The sequence below is a fragment of the Myripristis murdjan genome, chromosome 16, assembly GCF_902150065.1.
Source record: "Myripristis murdjan chromosome 16, fMyrMur1.1, whole genome shotgun sequence".
Lineage (NCBI taxonomy): Eukaryota > Metazoa > Chordata > Actinopteri > Holocentriformes > Holocentridae > Myripristis > Myripristis murdjan.
In genome coordinates this window covers 10,198,173-10,220,806 of record NC_043995.1, presented here as the reverse complement: position 1 = coordinate 10,220,806, position 22,634 = coordinate 10,198,173, and positions in this window count along the sequence as shown.

Sequence of the window (22,634 nt, the reverse complement as noted above, 5' to 3'; positions counted from 1 at the left end):
TTTTTTTTTGTAGTCTGATCCGACAATTGAAGCTTCCTTTGAGGGGCTAATAATACAACGGAGCCATTGTGCAATGCGTCGTTTCCCCTCGCCTGATTTAGCAAGAGAGAAGGCGTTTGCATGCAATGTCTCCACTCCCAGGGTGGCTGGGTGGAGAGGTAGAGTTTATACTGCCATCAGATTGGATTGTCACACCACATCATAATAATGCTCTATTATAGTCTGGCTCACATGAACATGAGTACACCCATAACAGTGCAGTGGTAGGCACTGTACAAATCTCCATGTCCTGTGTCTGACTTGAATTTTTTTTTTTTTTTTTTTTTTTTTTTTCAAATTGCGTATTTCAGGAGCAGCAAGCATATAGAATCTGGTATTCTATAATGACTGCACCTGTAGGAGAGTATGCATATAGGTTGCATACATATGTAGTGCATGAATGCACCTGTACTGTTACACAGGCAAGACAAGTTAAATTTAAGTGGAAAGCTTTTGGCAGAACAGGTTTGTCAGAAAGTGCTCCATGAAGCAAAAAAAAAAAAAAAAAAGGTCATAATTGCGGTTTAAAACAAGGCAGAATGCAAGCGCTTGTGCACATATTTACACTCATTATGTTTTAGAGCACGGCTTCTTCCAACTCCTCAGTCTACGAGCACAATAACTGAAACATATTTAAAAAATTGCTTGAACTGAACAGCAGCCCTTTGAGCCAACCCAACCTGATCCGTCAGAGATGTGTAATCAGGCATACATTTCCCATGAAGCACAGCTACACAAAGTGAACGCCTTGTTCTGGCACATGCACAGACGTTTCAGGCAGAACATAGACTGTATGTCTGTACATCAGTGGTTCCACCAAAGTGTATTGATACCAAACCCACATCATCACAATAAAGAATGGCAGGCAGGGCTGTGCTGGTCAGCCTGTTCATTCAAGACTTTACTCTTGGGCAATATATCCCAAAATCTATGGGGTGAATAACCATGAAATTTGGTTTGAGCACATTCATGCTCCCTAGAGAATGAACCTGTCAATTTTTGTGACTTTATGACCTTTCTTCTAGTGCCACCCTCAGGCCAAAATATCAAATTTGACATTTCTATTGGAAAATTGCTCACGAAATTTGGCGAGTGCATTCATGACACCCAGAGCATGCACTCTGTTTATGTTGGCGACCCCATGACCCTTCCTCTAACGCCTCCCCCAGGCCACAATGTAAAATTTTATACACAACATCACTGAATCTACTTGGTGGATTGGCATGATATTTGGTGAGTCCATTCATACCCCCCAAAGGAACATTCCTCTTGATTGTGGCAAACCTGTGACCTTTCCTGTAGTGCCACCTTTTGTCAATGTCATACTTTTGATTGTATTTGGAAGAGTTCTATGAAATTTGATGAGGGTACACATGCTAATTTTGGTGTCACCATGACCTATCCTCTAGCACCATCATTAGGCCACAATGTCAAGTTGGTATTTTAAGTCTACGGAATGGATTGCCAGTTTGGTAAGGACATTCATGGTACCCAGAGTATGCACCCTGGTAACATTTGGTGTCATGACCTCTCCTCTAGTGCCACCCCCAGGCCAAACATTTGACTCAATTGAACATATCTTTAAGTGGAGTTGATGGATTGCCATGCCGTCGCTTCACGGACAATGAATCCTGTTGATTTTGGTGAGCCCATGTCCAAATCCACCACTGCATGTGACTAAAACACTAACATGAAATTTTGTGACTACATTCATGCTTCCACAAAGAGGAATCCCTTTATTCACCCTGTCAATTCTGGGTAACGTATAGCATTTCCTTTAGCATCAGACTCAGCCAAATGTAGAGGACATCTATTTCAACTACACATCCTACATTATGTCAATAAGACGAATTCGGAGTTTCTGTAAGGTTTATGTTAAGGCATTATGGTCTTTATGCGAAGCTAATGTTAAATGCTACCCATAGGAAGTGAACCACTGGACGTACAGATGTGAAAGTGGTATCAAACAGCTTGGCTAAGTCTGAGTACGTCAGAAAAAAGGGTATTTTGCCCAAAACGTTGGATTATTCCTTTAAGACTCTTATCTCGGGAAGCTCTTCAGAGCCAGCATACTCTGTGTTTTGAAACACACAGATGATCTGTGCTGGTTGAGAGAGTGGATCTCACTTGTGACAGTAAAGTAAAATCACGAGGTAGGGCAGCACCGCTCTTGCATGGGTTGTGAGGAAAAAAGAGATTTTTTTTTTTTTTTTATGAAGCAGACAGCAAGGCATTAATGACCCTAATCACTGTGTACTCCAGCTCACTGCTGATCGCCTCCGTGGGCAAAGCAAGGCTCAGCCGGCTTGCACCAGGTGGAGCAGGTTGTGTGCACATGTGTGTTTTTGTGAGTTTGAGCTCTTGCATCATGTATGTCTCTGTGGCCTTGCATGCATCCCTACCTGTCTGTGCGTCTGCCAGCCTGTCTTGCAGTTGATCTTCATGTTTGGCTAACCATGCGTCGTTCATTTTATCAGTAAATCTACCAGTCGGTGGGCGTGTGTATGTGTGTGTCCATGGGTGAAATGACCACTGGCTTTCCTGCTGTGTTGACCACATGCTCCACTCTATTCCCCTTTCATCCAGGCCCCTTTTTTACCCTGACTGGTCACTCTACCTTGACCACCCATGTTGTTCTTTCTGGTCTGGCCCCTCACTGCTCACTGAATAGTCACACTATTCAGGCTTTTCCATCCCTCAGGGGTTCGGGGCCTCATGGGGGGCTCTGCAGGTGACAGTAAGTACCCCTTGAAAAAAAAAAAAAAAAAAAAAAAAAACTAAAGTGGTAGATTAATGGAGTAACCTGTGTTATTTCCACATAAATAAATATCAGTTTTTGTTATTCTTTGTTGCCAGTAGCGATTCAGTGACTACCCAGTCCAGGAAAGCTTTTACATTTGTTGTTGTGAAAACACACGTCTGGAAGATCCTTCCTCTGAAACATCCTCTGCTGCAGTCCAAGGAAAAAGAGACATTACGATGTGCTAATGTACGGTTCCTTTCCTTATTATAACAACCTGTTTCAATCTCTAGTTCATGGTCGCTGAGTCAACACATTGTTAACATCTCTGTTTTTTATTTTATTTATTTATTTATTTTTGTACAAGGTATTGTGCTCAAGAGTATTTTCTTTTCAGTAAACAATAAACATTCTAATTTGGTGATGGATTTTGATCTTTCATCTGCATTTGTTTTCCCGTGTCAGCTGTTTTTGGGTTTGTTTTGGAGAGATGATGGAGTTCTTGGTTTTTTGAGCGGGTAGGTTTAATGTTTCTCTGAGGATCTGTCTCTGGGCAGAGGCTGTTACTTATAAGGGCTGAGTAATGGTAGGATTCAGGACCAGCCTGTGCCAAGTGAACCTGGAACTGGATCGCTCTTTTAATCATGTGGAGAGACAGAGGGAATTCCCCCGGCTCTGTGAGCGCGCTTTTGGCTCTTTCTGTGGATCTGGAGGATTTCCTTACAGGACTGTAGGTGAAATTTTCCAGTGCAGTGTTGTGTCCTGAGGTGAATGCCACTGGTTCATTAGAGGCCCCCACACTTCACTCCCATACATCAGGATGGGTTGAATTACATTACTGAATAATTGAATAATTTTATCCCAATTCTCTCTCTCTCTCTCTCTCTCTCTCTCTCTCTCTCTCTCTCTCTCTTCCTTTCTTTCCATAGCCACATTCCTCAGCAGTCAGGCACAATAAAGGACTAATTTGTCTTGGCCAAAGCTTGTGGGGGCAGATACCTGACCAGTAAGGCCATATGGCCAGTGAGAGTCCAGGACAAGTGTGTGTGTGTGTGTGTGTGTGTGTTTGTTTGTTTGTGTGCAATGCATGCATGCCTGCTTGTGTGTGAATTCACCTGTCTAGCCTAGTTTTGTGTGTGAGCTTGAGAAAAGGGTCTCTCTCTCTCTCTCTCTCTCTCTCTCTCTCTCTCTCTCTCTCTCTCTCTCTCTCTATGTGTGTGTGTGTGTGTGTGTGTGTGTGTGTGCGTTTTAAGCCCAGGTCTTTTGCCCATGTCTTCTCATCACAGCACTAATTGCCAGGGTGTGGGCCTGAAAGAAGTGGAGATTTTAAGTCGAGACACGACAGGTGAACCTGCCTGTCTGCGCTGATCTGGGTGATTAGAAGGTGTTTCATACTGACATTCAGTCAAAAACAAAAGCATTGGCACAGGGAGGGATTTTGTTTCTCCTGCTGTTTTGTTTCAACACAGTTTAACATGGATGCCAAAAAATCGACTTAAAAGCAGGTTTTGTTTTTTCGTTGTGGCTCATGGTAATCGTTTGATGTGAAATTCATTTTTACATTGTAGAGGTGCCAACAACAACAACAAAAAAAAAAAAATGCCATACTTTAATTTACTGTCCGCATACTTCGGCTGCTGCCGGCCACTCTGCAAAAACATAAATGAGCTTGTTTTTGTGTGGTAGTTAAAATACATCATATCAACTTTTACTATGACATGCTTTAGTAAAAATGTTATAAATCTAAATGGTTGCTTCATGCTGATCCAAACCTTCTTTACAATGCGCCCATAAACTGAGGGCATGTTCCTGGTATTAACCCCATTTAAAACAACTGATTTAAGTGCCTGTGCCTCTTTGCCCTGCTCTAAACATTCACTTGTGCCCTCTTTAAACTTTCTTCCAGTCACTATTTAAAGGGCAGACGCTAGTAAAACTAGTCAGCTGTCTGTGTGCTTGCTCTCTCTCTGTAAACCTAGCCAGCTGTCTGCCCTCCACCTCTGACCTTGTTTTGATGAACAGGGTGTGCGCGTGCGTGTGTGTGTGTGTGTGTTTGTGTCAGGGGGTTTTCAGTGCAACCCTTGACCTTTTGTGACTGACAGGCTAAATCTAGCCACCCTCCCTCCCTGTATTCGGCTTCTCTCCCCTCTGTTTCCTGACTGATAGCCTGGGACGGGACAAACTCCCTGGCCTGCATATAGTGTGTGTGTGTGTGTGTTTGTGTCCCTGTATTTGTGTGTGTGTCAGATAGAGAAAGAGAGAGAGAACATGTTCAAGTGTGTTTGTATGAGTAGGTTAAGGTGTGGGCGCAATCTAAGAGGGTCTGAGAGGGAGACACTGTCCAGACAGCTCAAAAATAACAGCCCGTATAGTTGTGGAGCTGTGTGTGTGTGTGTGTGTGTGTGTGTGTGTGTGTGTGTGTGTGTGTGTGTGTGTGTGTGTGCAGCAGGCGGAAGAGTATCTGGTAATTATTTAGTCAGGCTTCAACCTCTGACCCTGTCTCTTGACCTCTCACATCCTGTCCAACTGAGGAGAACACCGACAGACAGACACACACACACACACACATGCACTGTGTGTGTGTGTGTGTGTGTGTGTGTGTGTGTGCATTCTCTGTTTCGCACACATACACTCAGGGATTTGGGGTTTGTGCTTATGTGCTCTGAGAGTAAATATAGCGAGTTGGGGATTTACTGAGTAGGTCAGGCTAGAAAAACATGACAGGACAAAAATGATACATGACATCAGCACATGTTAGTTAGAGACAGCAACACATCTGTGTTTCCCATTATTTTTTTCCCCATATTTCCATTACTATCCATCATTTCTATGTGACAGCTATCCTAGACAATGTAGGAAATTGGAAAGCTAAAGATGGTGGCACGTCAGTGTAAGACGCACTATCAGCCAATCACGCTTTCAGATTCTGCGTAGCCGCGCGGTTTCGATATTAACAACAAACTGTTCATGTCGGGGGCAGCAGCTCCATGACAACAACACTGCAACCCAGACAAGCCCAGACAAGACAGTTGTTCAACACCGCGGAACCGATGCATCCCATGTATTTGTTTTCAAAAGAATATCTATGATTATTTACAGTTACCACGGCAACGACAAGAACCGGCGCGAAGCAGAATGTCTTGCTGTTTCTTGGGGCTGTGGACAGTGCGTGCATACAAGCCTCGGTAAGTGAGAAATCACATTTTTACAATTTGACAGTGTCCCTAAATATGAAAATCAAATATGCCACATATAGGCTCTGTTAGACACAGGGCTCTAGTCTTGTTGGTTGTAACTCTACTGCCCAATTCTACTGCCTCTGTAATCAAAGTGGCTCTGAGTGAGCTAGTATTAAAGTTTGTAATTATCACTGCTGAAAATAGGAGAAGGACCTTGATCCAGATGGATTCATAGTCAGTTTTTGACAGAAAAGCTAGGCTAAGCTGTGATGGTGAATTTATGAAGATAATTGCTACAGACTTGCCACTAGAATTGCACAAACATTGGCACTGACGCTGATATCGCTGGCTCTGTAGCCTATTAAGGCCTATCATTTTATAGTAATAATACTTGCAGTTGTAGTGCAGTGATGAGGTTAACAGAATGCTAGTGGCTGCGCTCGTACCAGCAATTATTTTCACAACTACAATAGCTGACCTTGACATTATAGCTTGAACTAGCTGAACTAGCCAGAACAGACTATTTAGCTGAAGGATGGCAAGGCATTGTGTGACTTTCTTTCCACACGATGTATAGAAATAGATAACATACTATACATATATGTGCACTCTATTAGGTGGCCACTCTGTCAGGTCCACCTGTACAGTCTAATACAATCCAATACAAATGGTCTATCATAAAGTTTGCTTTTCTGATGCCTATAATGCTCAGGTTTTCTGTTTGCCACAGTAATAGAGGTGTTTATTCATTTCTATGTTTGGCATTGAGCTCATAGTTAGTGCTGCTGTTGTACTGGACTGCATTTTATTGAGAGCTGTTTCCAATATTCTGTCCCCCTCATTGCTATAAAATTGGGAGGACGAAAAATTAGAAACGCCTATCAATATAATGTGGTCCAGTACAAGACCTCTGCAAACTACAGCGTCAATAATAAACATACAATTAAATTTACACATTCTCCACAATGTCAACAAAAACTGAACATTATACATTTTCTTGAAAGGTAGAATTTATGGCAGAGCTGGTGCATTGAACTGCATTAGACTGTACAGGTGGACCTGATAGAGTGGCCACAAACAAAGGTGTTACTAATGTTGTTAATTACGGTTCTGTCATTTGCAAATCTAGGGTTATCTAGTGCCGTACACCTAATGGCTCCAGATTCATAATTATTTTTATTCTTATTCTTTTTTTTATTTATTTTATTTACCACTGAGTCATTGTAAATGGTAAAATTCAGAGATGTAGTCACAATTTAATCTCAGTGAAAAAGAAGTGGTGTCTTCTTGGTAAAAAAACAAAACAAAACAAAAAAATACACTGAATTTTCCTCTTATGTCAATATCTGGGGGGCATCAGAAGGGCTATTTACATCAGCAGTGCTTCCTGAAGCTTTTTTAACTCCATGGCATTGACATTACTTCCTGCCCCCTGGTGGATTTCATGGATGCCACCAACGTGTGAATGCAGCCAGGTCTCCTTGAGAAGTGCTGCTGTTGCTTATTTTGTATCTTTGACCTCTGCTTCTTTCCTGTCCTTACAATCAAGCATATTTTGATGGATTTAATTGAACTGTGAGAAAGAAGGAGAGACACGGACAAAGAGGTTCTGTATATGTGGGAGAGAGGGAGTGAATGATGGAAGTGAAGGAGAGGAAAGGCAGCAGGAGCAGCTCTGGGCTCTCTCCCTGCTGGACCATTGCATTATTTTGTTCCTTTGTGATAACATCTACTCAGAGCCTCATATTAGCCCTCATTAAGCCTGTCTAGGCCTTGTGTGCGTTTTTTACAGTAATAGCCATCATTTTCTTCTTTATTTGTCTCCGGTCGTCACTTCTGTGACCCTTGGCCGTGCAGCAAGAGTAAACCTCCCCCGGTGGAACTTGATGAAGCAACAACACAACAAAAATGCGGCCGTGTGCAGCAAACATGTTCCCTTTCTGGTTGGAGCAGAGGATCAGTCTGAGGTGAAACGCCATGAAAGAGGAAGAATCATTATTATTTTTTTGTTTGGATCTTATTTGGATGGTCAGCAAGTCCACTGGTTCTGCCATCTCTATAACCAATGTTGCATCATTGCAAATATCTGTGCAATGATGGCTATAAAGGTCATCAAAGCTAAAATGCTCCTTCGAAGCAAAACAAAATCATGCATGTATCGGCACATAATACCATTTATTTTGCTGATGCTCCCAAGTTACCAAGCATTAATAGACATGCAGTAAAACAGAATGCAGCAGTGTAAAAACAACAAAATAAAAACAATGAAAATACAATAACAGTGAAGTGGAATTCAATAAAATCACTTGAAAGAACAGACTCAATTATGGTCAGGCTTGAGTTTCGCCTGAGGGAGAAACTTTTTTGTTTTTAAGTGCCAGGGTTGGGTGAATGGGTTGACATGGTGGTTGGGAGAAGGGATTTGTTTGGGCGGTGGTGTGTGTGTGTGTGTGTGTGTGTGTGTGTTTATGTGCGTGAGGGTGTATGTTTGTGTGTGTGAGACTGTTAACTGTCTGTGTATATAAGCCAAACAGCCCCTATGCACAGTCCCAGAATGAACTTGGTCTCTCTCCCCTCTCCAATCTTCTTCTCAGCACTCAAACTGACACAAGATTATTTACTTGCTTGGATTTTCTTACTTGCTTGGATTTTTATAGTTCTTCTTTATATAACTACTTTATAGTATAGCCCTTATTTAACAGCTGTGTTGCAACAGCTCTTTTGCAGCTAAGTAAATGTATTTTTGGCTTTGAAAACATTGGCTACTTGAGATTACGCTCCACTTCTCCTATGAGTAATTTCCTGAGCTACAGGAAAGTTGGCAAAATTTCCTGATACTATAACTTCATCAAAGTGCATGTCTTTATATTGAATATATCGCACTGCTTTTCAGGATATTGCCCAAGTTCCCTAAGGTGTTGGTTGTCAAGGCTGCAGCTGTGGGCTTGTTCAGTGTCACCTCACACCAGACCCGACCCTGGCAACCTTTCACCTTTTGAAGGCTGAACTTTGACCTTTGGAGAGCTGACCCTTGACCCTGACAGGTCCTAATGGTGAGGAGAGGACTGCGGGTGACAGGAGACAGATGGAAGCACACACACATACATGTAAACGTAGACACATACACACGCATAAACTCACAGGCGCAGAAACACACACATCCCAAGATGCAAACTAAAACCCAGTAATAGAGTGGAAAAGGCTGGTCTTGGGACCTGAAAGGTGACAGGAGAAAGATGGAGGGGCACACACACACACACACACACACACAGGAAACTGCTGAGACATGAAGGTCAGGTCTGTTCCCATGATTATGGACCCAGCAGACATGCAACGACAGACACACACACGCACACACTCTCACCACATGTAATCAATTTTCTGTTTCATGTGCTCTCATCTGCTTGTGCAAAGTTTTAGCTAAGCCAACATTTTCTTTGTGACAAAGTAGTCGCTGGCTTTTTCGACACAGAACTACAGGTCAACTTGACTTTGGTTCATTACTTCTTCTCTTGCCAGAGAAAAGCATGCATGGAAATCTGCAACATAGCAAACTCCTGAAGAACATACATGCATTCTGTACATATAGAGACCGGGTCTAATTGAGTTTCCTGAAGGTTAAACTGGACACAAACTAATTTGTTTCGGGCTCTGAGGACTTCCTGCTCCCCAAAATAATGAGCCTTGTAGTTTACCCTTTACTAAACCGCCCCAGTAGAGCACAGATGGCCTTTCAATTACCAAGCTAAAACATGCAGAGTGGCGATGCATGGCATTATCAATGAGCATGCAAGGTGGGACACTTTTTTTTTTTTTTTTTTTTTGTTAGCCCTTCATGAGCATGCAGGCGCATATCCACACACATAAGAGAGCAAATACTGGGCCTATATGCACACACAAATACACACAGTTGCATGCATGTATGGACATATGCACACACACATGCACACAAACACACACACACACACATTTACTTAACATGCAGTCTTTGTTAGGGTCAACACTCCTCACCTCTGCACTGCACCAATCTATTAACTTCGCCCCCCTGGGATGCTGTTAAAAGCCCAAGTGTTTGCACAGTGATCTGTAGTGTAGCTTCTGTTGTGCTGTTGGACTTCTTCACAATATGATGCAGTTTCAAATTCAAAGATAAATACAGTATGCGGCAAAAGAACAGAAGCACTTTCGATCCATCTGTGTCACATCATGTTAAGGCATACTTAATCCCAAAGGATCAAATGGATCAAATCAATGAAGAGAGCAGAATTCATCTTACCGACACATCAAAAAGTAAATGTTTTTTGAATGGATCTTTTTTAAGTGTGTGTAGAGGCATTGTATCTTCTTCAGTATACTGTATATAGTCAGCATGACACAGCTTTAACCCACCCAAGGTGACTTTTACACTTTGGCAAATATTGCATGGTCCTGCCACAGCTGATCCACTTAATGATGAGTAAAGCGATACCAAAATTATCAGTGTGGCCCCTGTATCTCATTTGCTATAGGTTATATAGTTATATATTGGTTATATACTGTCTGTGGTTTGGTTTTGGTTATATAGCGAGAAGATGAATGGAAAAAAAAGTACTTCAGGTGATCAACTGCATACTCTACTGCACTGTGATTTGTAGCTTGACAATCTTTTCTAGTCACTTCCTGCAGAAAAAGGCAGAGTAGTTGTATTTTTTCTTTCTTTTAAATCATATTTCATGTAGTTTTTTCTTGTTTGTTTGTTTGTTTGTTTGTTTTTTACAAGTCTCCCAAGCAAAATTAACTTCATGAAAACTGACTTAGCTACATATATTCTAAGATTTCTTGCAATTAAGTTTAATTGTGGCTACAGGTTCTCAACACAGTGTGTGCTATCATGGAGCACTACAACAAATGATCTACCAGGGAGCCATGGATGATTTTGGTGTCATCACTTAATGAATAAGTTTAATAAACAGACCAGTCTCCCAAAAACAATGCAAAGTCTTTTATAATACTGTTTATCAGACCCAAGTTTGTTGAAGGCGTCCCTATACGTTTCTTCTGTCTATCAATAAGAAAAAAAGAATCTGCACATGCTTAATAACACGACTAGAATAGATGCTGGACGAGTGCAGGAAGAATTCATTATGGGGAACCTCTGCAGTGGCTATAAAAAAATATGGAATGGCTAAATATGACTTTTGAAATGCTTTTTTGAAGCTGTGAAATGTTTGTCTAAATCTGTCGTTTTTGAAATAGGCTCCTACTGTGACATGATGAGATGAGAAAGTTGTGAAAAGCTGTACATATGCAAGTCCTACTGTTTAGGAATATATAATTTTCTATTGATATGCTAAAAAGACATTTGGGATTGGGGTTTTAAAGGCAGATATCCACCAGGGAGTTGTGGGCTAGCGGAGGGTAGATGCATAATCAGCTCCACCATCAGCTAGCTGATGTTCTGCATAATAGAGATGGGATTTCTGGGTCAGTATGTGTGTGTGTGTGTGTGTGTGTGTGTGTGTGTGTTTGTCAGTGTGTGCATGTGGGTGGGTGGGTGTGAGGGGGGTTGTCCCTTTATCTGCATGGATGTGTGCCTGTCTGCGTGTGTCCTATCTGCATGTGTATGCATGTGTGCATCTATGTCTGTCTGTAAGCTTATCTGTGTGTGTGTGTGTGTGTGTGTGTTGGGGGCAATGACCTCTCTCCCCATAGGGAGTAGGGTCTTTGTCTCATTAGGGGAGAGAGATTGAGAGTTGGACAGAGAGACAGACAGACAGGAAAGGAGAAAGAGAAAAAAAATGGAAGATGGGGAGAAAGAAGGAGAGAGAGAGAAGGAGACAGAGAATGTATTAAGAGGTCAAAGGTCCCTCATCCATTACTGCAATGAGCAGGAGAGGCCACGGGAGAAGATGTCCCGGTGTTTTTTGATACACACACACAATGCACAAATGTGTACATACGCCTCCTACTCCCTTGTGTGGGGTATATGTCTCAATCCAGGCTCGCCTATGGTTTAATTGAATCAAGAGGGGGTGTGTGGGCGTTTGAGGTTTAAAGAAGAGGAAAGGAGGAGGCTTCATAGAATGGGGTGGATGATAGAAGTGTGTGTGCGTGTGGAGAGAGAAAGGGAGAGAATCTGATTCTCCGCCAGCGTATGTGTATAAGTGCGTCCAGGCCCCTCTCTCTCTGTCTCTCTGTTCATGTGTGCGGTAGCATGTGTGCGTGTGTATAACGTGTGTGGGTGTGTGTACATGTGCGTATAGGATTACTCAAGCCTCCAGAGCCTTGAGTCACTCTGCATGCCCAGTGAAACAGCAGGCACGTTGAAACTTCATTAAGTTTCTCTGAGAATATGATGTTTAGTTTTCACAGAGCAAGCCAGGTTCCTAAGCGAGAGAGAGAGAGAGAGAGAGAGAGAAAACTGGGAGAGAGAGAAAATTAGGAGAGCAACTCTGAGATCATGATAGAACAAAATGGAATAGCGCTGTTTATTGTTCATATTGCATTCATGCCAATAAAACATATTGAAATCAAGTCAAATAAAAAAGAGATAAAGAGGGACAGACAGAAGATAGGAGAGAGAAAAATGGAAAGGTGGTAAAAGAGGGAGTTGGAGGCAGCATGATAATCCCAGGAAAAAAAAAAAAAAAAAGTGAGCAGTGAGCTACAAAGTAACCACAACAGAGCAACCAAACCTTGACGAAGCCCACCAGCCCATGATCACAGAGGGCTGCGGTTTATCTGGGCGGACGCTCCTACGTGTAATACAGTCATAATCTCAATTCCTCCTGTATTCATGTTACAGCAGTTAGATGTGCACATGCCTGTGCACGGACAGGAAGGATCAAGTTGTGTTCAGGCATATATTTTTTTTCCTTTGCTTTCCTTTTATGTGATAAAAATCATATGTTCTTCAGTGTCCCAGCGCCCCAGTAGGCTAAGGTTTGTACCGCCGTCCTTGTGGAGTGATGTCGCATATATTTCATGGCCATTCCCACCGTGTAAAACTTTTATTAGAAAACTGCATTTTCTGCTTTACATGAGGGCAGTTTCAATGTTAAAGGAGTTTAGATGTTAAAGGAACAGTTCACCCAAAACATAAAAACGATATTTTCCCATTTAGCCCTCCATCCAAGTAGCTACTATATGATTTGGTGGAGGTTTCGAGTTGCAGTGGTCTTCCTGCACCCTGGATGCTGACTATTTCCTGCTGGAGAGTGACAGAAATTCTGCCTATCTGTCCCAAAAAGTACAAATTATGGATTACATTGGGGATCCATGTCCATTGTTTTTGGACATGAGACACTGTTTTTGGGATGAGCAGTTGCTGCTGAATTATTCACATGCAAATGTCTGACAGTTTGAGCTCCATAAAAGAATCCCCATTCAGTTTCATTGTATGAAACGGGGAAGACTGGAAATCTCACCAAATCACACAGAAACTGGGCAGACTGCATTCAGGGTTAGTGGAAAAAAAATATATATATTTTTTGTAGTTTGGGCGAACTGTTCCTTTATGAATTCATAGTCCTTATTTGAACGATTATAAACAGATATCATTTATATATGTGCCGGAGAAGATGGGTGGGCTAGAGCTGAAAAAGAGAGAGAAAGAAAGACATGAAAGACGTGGACAGAAATAAATGAAGAGAAACAGCCGAGGAGAAACAGAGCGTTGGACCGAGGAGCAGACATACAGCGGGGACAGAGATAGAGTAGGAGTCAGAGACAGAAGAAAGAGAGGCAGAGGGAATTAAAGAAACCACAACAGAAGCCCAAACCCCAACTAAGTCCCCTTCTCCTATGATGGAGGGGTGTGGTGTTCTGGCACAACTTCCTACAGTACAGGCCCGCTCTAAACATCTCATATATACACACTGTCAGGGACAGAGTCACTGCTAACCACATCACAACGTACGTGTGTGTGTGTGTGTGTGTGTGTGTGTGTGTGTGTGTGTGTGTGTGTGTGTGTGTGTGTGGTTGGCTCAGCTGCTCCCAGGCTCCCAGAAAGCATACGTTGCTTGAGCGTGTCAGAGCGGTCTCTTGATCTCATCTGTCTTTTTATTGCCTAATCCCTGGCTCTCCTCTTTTCCCTCCCTTCTTCCTCGTGTCCTTTCCTTTCATTTTTCCTCTTTTCTCCTTCATCTTCTCCATTCACCTCCCCACCCACCCTCCCCCATCTCTCTTTTTAAGGTTTGAATATTACCTCAGTTGCTTTGGCAACATAGGATCCTTTCCTGTTGTGCCAGTAAAGGTCTCCCCCTTCCCTGCCCTCCCACATCTCTCTTTCTCTCTCTCTCTGCAGGTTTGATATCAGTCCAAACACATTAAACCATTCTGACTGTTCCCGTTCACTATATAGTTCAGCTGCAGATAGTAGCCAGCCCACCATATGGGTCAGCTATGCTCTATCCCAGTGGGCTGAGTGTGAAACGAAGGTTGGCTTATCAATGTTTCATTCTGGTCTACATAACAGAGCGGTTGCTCAGCTCTTTGATAGCGCACGCCGAATCTGTGATTACAAAACACGGTCTGTTTCGCTCCCGTTCCTTTTTTTTACTGTCTGTCTGTGTCTTGTTGTTGGCCTAGCTTACTTTTTCTGTCTCTTTAAATTTGTCTCCCCTTTGCTTTCTATCTCAATTCATAACATCATGATGCAACTGAGACATAGCAGCATCCCAGTACTGTCTCTGTTTTTTGTTTTTTTTTTCTCTCTGAGCTCGATTGAGTTTTATTTTGTCAGAAATGTTAGATGAAGAGAACTGCCAAAGCGCCGAAAGGAATACTCTGCTCCACTATTTTGGGCAAAAAACCCTGTCGTAAAGCTGTCTTGCTTACACAGTGTTTCATGTGTATTTGAAATACACGTCTTGGAATTAAAAAAATAAAAAACAAAAAAGAGCGTAATTTTAGGTTAATTTGTGTCGGATCTTGCGCTACCTACAGCGATGCACAGATCACTGATCGATAGACGGAAGGATGAACGTGTTCAGTGGCTACACTTCCGCCATCTAATTTCTCCAAACATCTTTTCTCAGTCTGGGTATATTGCCCAAAATCGTTGGAGTATTCCTTTAAGTTTTGATTTGTTACTACATCGATTGGCTTTTTTGAGTCACAAATATGTCCACAAATATGAATTTAGAACAGTAATTAAACTTGAGCTGGTCTTTGTGTACATTTCAAGATTTCAACGCTCAATAAGAAATTCACCCGGACCATGGAATATGAATAAGTGATTACCATGTAAGAACAAATCTCTCTTTCCCTTTCTTATTTCTCCATCGTTAATCATGTGTTAAAGTCAGATAGAGGGGAAATACCTGTCCATCAAGCCATTATTGTGTCTCAGTCACACACCCCTTCCTTTCACTTCACTTCTGCCTTTGTTGTTCTTTACTGATGATTGCAGGCTGACACGAGCACTTACTCTGCTGTTTGCATTTATTGTGAGTTGCTTTGGACGAAGAGTGTGAGCTCACTGCTTTAATTGTAATTGCACTGAATGACTGCTTCATCAGTTGTGGTCCAACGTCAGCCCCAAAAGCTGCCATTAAGTTTTAGCTGCGGTGCTAAGTGAAGACAGCGCTGCGCATGAGTCAGGTCCTCCTAGCTGTCCAGCTCAGTCTGCCTCTCTATAGCCATAAACTTGAAACTAGTGAGTGTGTTTCCATGCTGGTTCAGATGCCTATTTCTGCATCAGCTGTGGTCCAACCTCAGTTCTGACTCCTCCAAATGTGGCCACCACCACTGTGTATAAGTCAGGTTCCCTCTGCCATTTATAACCATGGTGCTGAACAGACATTTGCCCACAAATGTTTGCTCATGTCTCCACCCTTTGGCTGATATCTGACTCTCTGGGATTCTGATTGAACACGTTTTGTCTCTGTCTGGGACTCGGGGTCATTAAAACATTAAACATTATAATGTCTAAGTAGACTTTTGTGATGTGAGGAACGCTGAGATAATGCCCATGACCCATTTTGGATCTTGACTAAGTTTACAAAACACTGCAGCACAGAGTACACCACATAGCCTCATGGGAGTTATTAGGGACTCACCCTCTGTTATGGCTTCTTTTTAAAGTCAGGGATAGTCTCGTAATCTCCCTCATGTTCTCTCTCTTTCATGCACTCTCACTGAGTTTCTCTATCTCTTGGCCTGTGTCTGTCTTGCTTAGTTATACTTAATTCTGCATCGCAGTAATCACAAGTGCGAATGAGGTCCTCTTATCTGTTTAGCTCTCTCTCTCTCTCCCTCTCTCTCTCTCTGTCTCTATCTCTATCCCGCTCTCTCTGTCAGTTCATCTTAGCCATTTAGCAGAGTGTGAAACAGACAGACGATGCCCATGAATGATGAATGATGACTCTAGGCCTGTCTTGCGCCAACAGAATGCATAATACAGCACAGATACAGAGACTCCGCTCCTCTCTTGCAGAAACATGGTGCAGTTGTCATTTCTTGGCAGGGCTGCCTAACAGCAAGATATTGCAACCACTTAAAGGGGAAATCCACCCCAAATCAGAATTCACATATGTGAGTCCTACGGTCTCGGATAGTTCAGTCAATATTTGCGAAAATGAAATGAGATTTTATATAAAGCTAGAAACAAGAGAAGATACTCACAGTGCTCTTGCTCTTTAACTAGAACCATAACCATGTACTCATCGACTGTGGGTGATGCAGCATGCATCAAGTCAGTCTTTCACCTTACTTGAAATGAACTAAGTATTATTTTACTGTGATGGCATCCACCCAAGTGGCTGCTTTTGACTACAGCAACATGTATTTTTAGCGCTCTAAACAATACCGACCTGGATTGGTCATATCTTGTTCTTTCTTTTAAAATATAGGAAAAACATCCTGTTTCCCATCTTGTTTTAAGGTGGATTTTTTTCTCTCTATTTTGCTGACTTGTAAGCTTTTCAGTGGCTGACAACTTCAACTGACGAGCTATGTAATCTGCTCCCTAGGTGCAACACTATCCATAATGCACCAAGCTAAAACTTCCTGCTGACCCCTCTCATATTTATATTTCACCAGCCTCCCTGAAAATATATCTGAGTCACTTCTGTGTGACTCCAGTTTTGTTTTCCCAAGAAACTAAGAGTCATAATTTTCACTGTGAGTTATGAATACACATTTTATTTAGCTCATTACTTGTGAAAGTTTCAGAGAGATGTTTTTGACCTTTCAAAACACTCCGAAAAAAGATGTGGGAAGTGCATCTATTCCCATGTGATTGTGTGTATGGGGCAGGAGGGTGCACAGGCATTTTTGCTTGCCTGCATGTCTGCATATCTGTGTATCTGAGCGTGTGTGTGTGTGTGTGTGTGCGCATGTGTACGTGCACACGCGTGGTTGTACAATCTGTGCATGCAGGCACTTCGGTGCACTGACATGCCTGTATTCTGGTATCTGAGTACGTGCGGTTGTGCTTGTGAGCTTGTGCTTGTGTGTGTGTGTGTGTGTGTGTGTGTGTGTGTGTGTGTGTGAGAGTGCATGTGTGCCAGCAAGTGTGTGTTTGGCTGATGAGATCTGTGTGTGTGCCTGCCTGGTTTTGTGTGGGTATGCATGTCTGTGTGTTCCTAGTATGTAGGTCACCAATATATTCCTGATGAGGTCTAGTCCTCTGGAGAACTTGCAGATATGAGGGCCTAAATTAGACACCATTATCTGTGTGTGTTTGTGTGTCTGTGTGCATGTGTGTGTCTGCGAAAGGGAACGAAATAGACACTATTATCATCAGACAAGAGGCTCCCAGGCACATGTGTGCAATTTTTGTGCACATACATGCTTTTACATGTGCAGAGCAAGACCATGAGTATGTTTGTCTGTGCGTAGGTATAAAATTGCACACAGTTATTAACATGTTTTGTGTGTGTGTGTGTGTGTGTGTGTGTGTGTGTGTGTGTGTGTGTGTGTGTGCATTACCATTTGTGTGTGTGTGTGTGTGTGTGTGTGTGTGTGTGTGTGTGTGTGTGAAATGAAGAGAGAGAGAGGGTGCATGTGTGCAAATGTGACACCCTTATCATTAGACAGGCAAGTTGCCTGTTACTACTGACCTGGGACTGTAAACCCTCAGCCCTCAATTTCAGCAACTGCTGGGAACCATCTCAGATTCCATATTGCTGTTTTCACTGCTACTCTGCCAAGCTGTTAATAAGCCCAAAGTACCACTCCAAGAAAACTGTGTTGCCCTGGGCACCAGAGAGGCCATGTTTGAAAGTGCAGACAAATGGAGGAAATAGTACATGCCATATGCCTATCAGTTGTGGGCTTGTTGCATGAAGGGCGAGCAAACCTGACTGTGCCACAGTGTCAAATGAGTGGCTAATTCTCATATTTTTCCTTCTTAATGAAAATAGTGTTAAGAAAGGGGCTCTGGAGGAAGTCAGAGTCACTGTTTTAATAGCTAAAAGTCATTTTGGCTTGTAACTGCAGACATTAAAAGAGAACAACTCATACATTATTGCACCAATAACATTTGTAATTTAGCATGCATTTTTTTGTTTGGCTACAGTTAAAGGAGCAGTTCCCCCAAAATACAAAAAAGAGAGATTTCTCATCCAGATATTTTATGTGTGATTTGGTGATATTCCCCGTCTTGTGGCACCCCAATACAACTGGGCTTGGATGAGTATGGACTAAAAGAACGCTAGCTAACTGTATCTATCAGTCCCCAAAAAACACAAATTGGAGGTGGATATATACAGTTTGCCAATGTACTTTGGAAGGAAATAGTCCCCAATGACACTCCTCACCTCCAAGGGCTATGGATTAAGCTCGGTGTCTGTGTCATTATTTTTGGAAAGAGCTGCTGCTGTTGAGTTTTTCAAATGTTAATTTTTTGACATTTTGAGCTCCCCAAAACAATAATCAGCCCTGTTGTGCTAGAATGGTGGGAGACAAGGGAGACCACGCCAGAGTGGAAACCTCGCCAAATCACACAGGAACTATCTGGATGGATAGATTACACTAATGGGGAAAATATCGGTAGCATCTTGGTTGAACTGTTCCTTTTAAATTACATTTAAACTCATGAAATTCCATAACTATTCCCTTAAATTTATGTTTTACTACATTCCCCCAGATGAATGTGATTCTTGGTGCAGCTGCAGATCTAGTAGGGCTTGTTGAAACATTCCATGTAATCCCCTCTCATTTCAGAATGTCTACATTTCCAGCCAGCCTACTGTCTGTAAGTCATGGGGACAATACCACATGCAGTCAATCTGTCAAACCAATGCAGAATTTTGCCAGAGCTCAGCCCAAAGTTATATTCAACCCAAGAGAGATGAATAGGAGTGAGAATGTCTACCTTTGAAAAGCTTCAGGCTTTGACCAAATCATATGCTGTCACTCCTAAGCTTTAGAAGGCCTGCACTTTTCATCAAAGCCCTTGATGGCTACCTTTCACAGTACTGTCGAATACACCCTCAAAAGCTTCCCTCCCTCCTTTCCTCCCTTCCCCTCCCAAATCTCTTTCTTCTTCCCTCCAATGTCGAATTCCCCCCCTTCTCCGCCTCCCCTTCCCCCTCCCTCAATCCTTCCATTCCCCTTGTCCTTAATCCCTCCCTCCCTTCCCTCCTCAATCAAACCCTCAAATCCCTCCAGGATTTTTTTGTGAGTGACTTCAGTACTGTCAAGGTAGATGAAACAAGAGGAATTCAAATTCATCACAGTCACAACCTGCCACGATAATAATCCTCTACTATTCTTCCCATGTGGCGGGAGGCCGGTGTTACTGGCCTTTTCAGGGTTTATTTGCATATTTGTTTCCCCTTTGTTTCTTTTGATGAATTATTTACTGGGGAGTGGAATGACAGCAGAGATCACTGATGATTGCTATTGCTGGTGGACGAGTGCATTCCTCTTCTTTGTAATTATTCCTTTTTTCCCCCCATTTTCAATCAAGTTTTTCAGTCATGTTCCCCAGTGACGTACACGCACGCACACACACATGCAAACACACACATTTTTAGCACTGTGAGTGGAACCTTTCCTTAGTCTAGTGGGAAAAGTAGTTTCTTTTGTTGCCTTAATGATTACAGAGTAAGAATAAACAGGAAAAAAGGCAGGAGAAGAGAGAGAGAGAGGAAGAGAGAGAAAGAGAGAGAGAGAGAGAGAGATGAAACAGAGAAAACATTGTAAACAAAAATGCGCTGGGAGGGCCCCCTCACTCACCTCCCGTACACAAGGACAAGCAAGTGAACATGGGAAGGTGCAACACCCACACCCACACACACACACACACACACACCCTGCTGTTCAGCAACCAGCCAATCAAGAGATTTGATTAGAATAAAATCAACTAAAAACCTAATTCATCGGCACAATTTGTGATCCTTTTGGAAGTATTCAGACTTTGAACTCAAAGTCAAAGCCAGGCTTCCCAGGAGTTTAAGGTTTGGTACCGCCGTTGTATTTGCACATAAAACACAATGTCTTAAGTATCGTAATCACAGTCAGTTGTGAGTCCACATAAGTGCCTTGATTCTAAGTCTCAGAAACCATAGTCACAGTGTGTATACGCACACATACACACACACACACCACACACTGCCACCCTGTCCCTGTATTGCCCTATCCAGGAATAGCGATGCATAATTCATGTCCTGAAGTCGCGTCTACAGACAAAAGTCAGCGTTTGCATTTATTATTTATTGAAAACAGCTCACTTGATGAATCCTTTAACAAACAGCGCTCCCAAGTAGGCACTGCACCTTTTTTACTTCTTCCCTGGCTGTGTTTTTTTGTTTTGGCATACATTTAAGCGAGCTCGTTAAGAGGGATGAGGGGTGGAAGGGGAGGAGAGGAAGAGAGGGAGAGGGAAACGGGGGAGCCAGAGAGGAAATGAGGGCAAAGGATAAAGGAATCGTTTTTGTAAAGGTATGAATTAATGAGAGGCCCGTGCATCAGAAGCTAATTAATTTTACAATGAAATGCTTTAGGGACCAAGTCAGAACTTTTAGGACTTCATTACATTTATCCAGTAAAAGTTTCCCATTGCTACCCTTTGAAATGACTTAACCACATTGCAGAAGATTCTCAGTAATGGACTTATGTCATTGTGGAATAATGTTAATACAGCTTTTTTTTATGCTTGTTAGACTGCTGCTGCACGCTGAAGAGGAACTGAACCATTGTAACCTTCTAAAAGAGGAGCGTTGAGTGCACGGCTATCTCTAAAGGTATCACATTTATTTTGACAGTGCAATTCTGTTAAACTAAATGTTGAATTGTTCTTTTAAGTGTCTCTCCATTTTACAGTAAGATTAGAGCAATGGTGTATTGTGTTTTCCAATAGCACATCTTGACTTTTAACAGGAGGCAGGTTCCACTGAACCCCCTCCTCTTATTCACAATGTCCACAATCACAGAAAAAAAAAAAAAAATACACATGTATGGACAATTTGCCTTGAGGGTGGGAGGCAATTTATTCTAGATTGAAAGGGGAATTTGCCATCCTATGCTAATGCACTCATCATTTATTCCGCAGTACTTGGATTTTTTTTTCTTCTACAACACCCCTTAACCATCCATCACACGTCTAAAGCATGAAGTATTATCTTTTCAGAAATTTTATATTCTGTCTCCCTGTAGGTGGGTGGACATGCACGCACACGCGCACACGCATGCACACACATACGCACACACACTCAGAAGGCCAGATGCATATATCCATGCACACAAAAAGTGTGCCTCTCTCTCTCTCTAACACACACACACACGTACGTGCAAGCACAAGCAAACGCACCTCGCACAACTGTTTTTGTTAAATCAAAAAAATCAAATCTGGTCTACCAAAGGTTGAATAATTGATGTATTATGTTAAAAAAGGAATGAAATAATCATAGCCTGTTGGATGTTGGAGGAACATCAAACCCAGAGTTGGAGCTTGGCAGACTGGGCTGACGAGGGTAGGGGCCCTATGTATTTGGGACGGCTGCCCTGTGGAATAATGATGAATAGCAAAGAGTTAGGGGATTAGGAGATTTTTGTTCTGCACTGTACCTGACACTGTGTGTGTGCCCACCCATGTTTTTTTTTTTTTTTTACAGCATGACCATCTTGCATCGGTCCTGCTTTATAATACGAGATTTTCCAAATAGCTTGGTGTGCTGGGGCAACGCTCCAGCAGGCATGCAAAAACATCTGCAGTCATAAATGAGACGAGACTCAGCAGAAGTGCTGACCTAATGGAGAGCAGTTGAGAAGCCCCTGCATAGTTTTCCTTACATTATATTAGTCACTATTTAAAGTATTTAAAACCCAGCAGGGCAGCAAGCGAGTCCGGCTTTTATAATAAAAAAAGTCCTTACATTTTTAAACCATAAGCGCTCTTTTTGTTGAGCTTTTCAAGGTTAATTTCGCTGAGACGAATACTCATTTTCATGATTGAAATTTATGTACCGTCTCATGATGTATAATTCAAAACAACATGAGTTAGGTACACCTTGGAGGAATTAACAAACAGTGTATTTTATATTAATTCAATCTGTCTCTTTTCCATCTTTTTTTTTTTTTTATAAAGAGTTAGATACATACTTTCTGTCTTTCTTTGTTAGTTATAAAGAGAATTTGTTAGTGAATCTCTTTTATCAGTGCGGGCCATGGCTAACAGAAGATAAATAATGTGTATACATGCGGTCAAGGGATGTGCATACATGCTCGACAGCGACTGCTGGTATGAA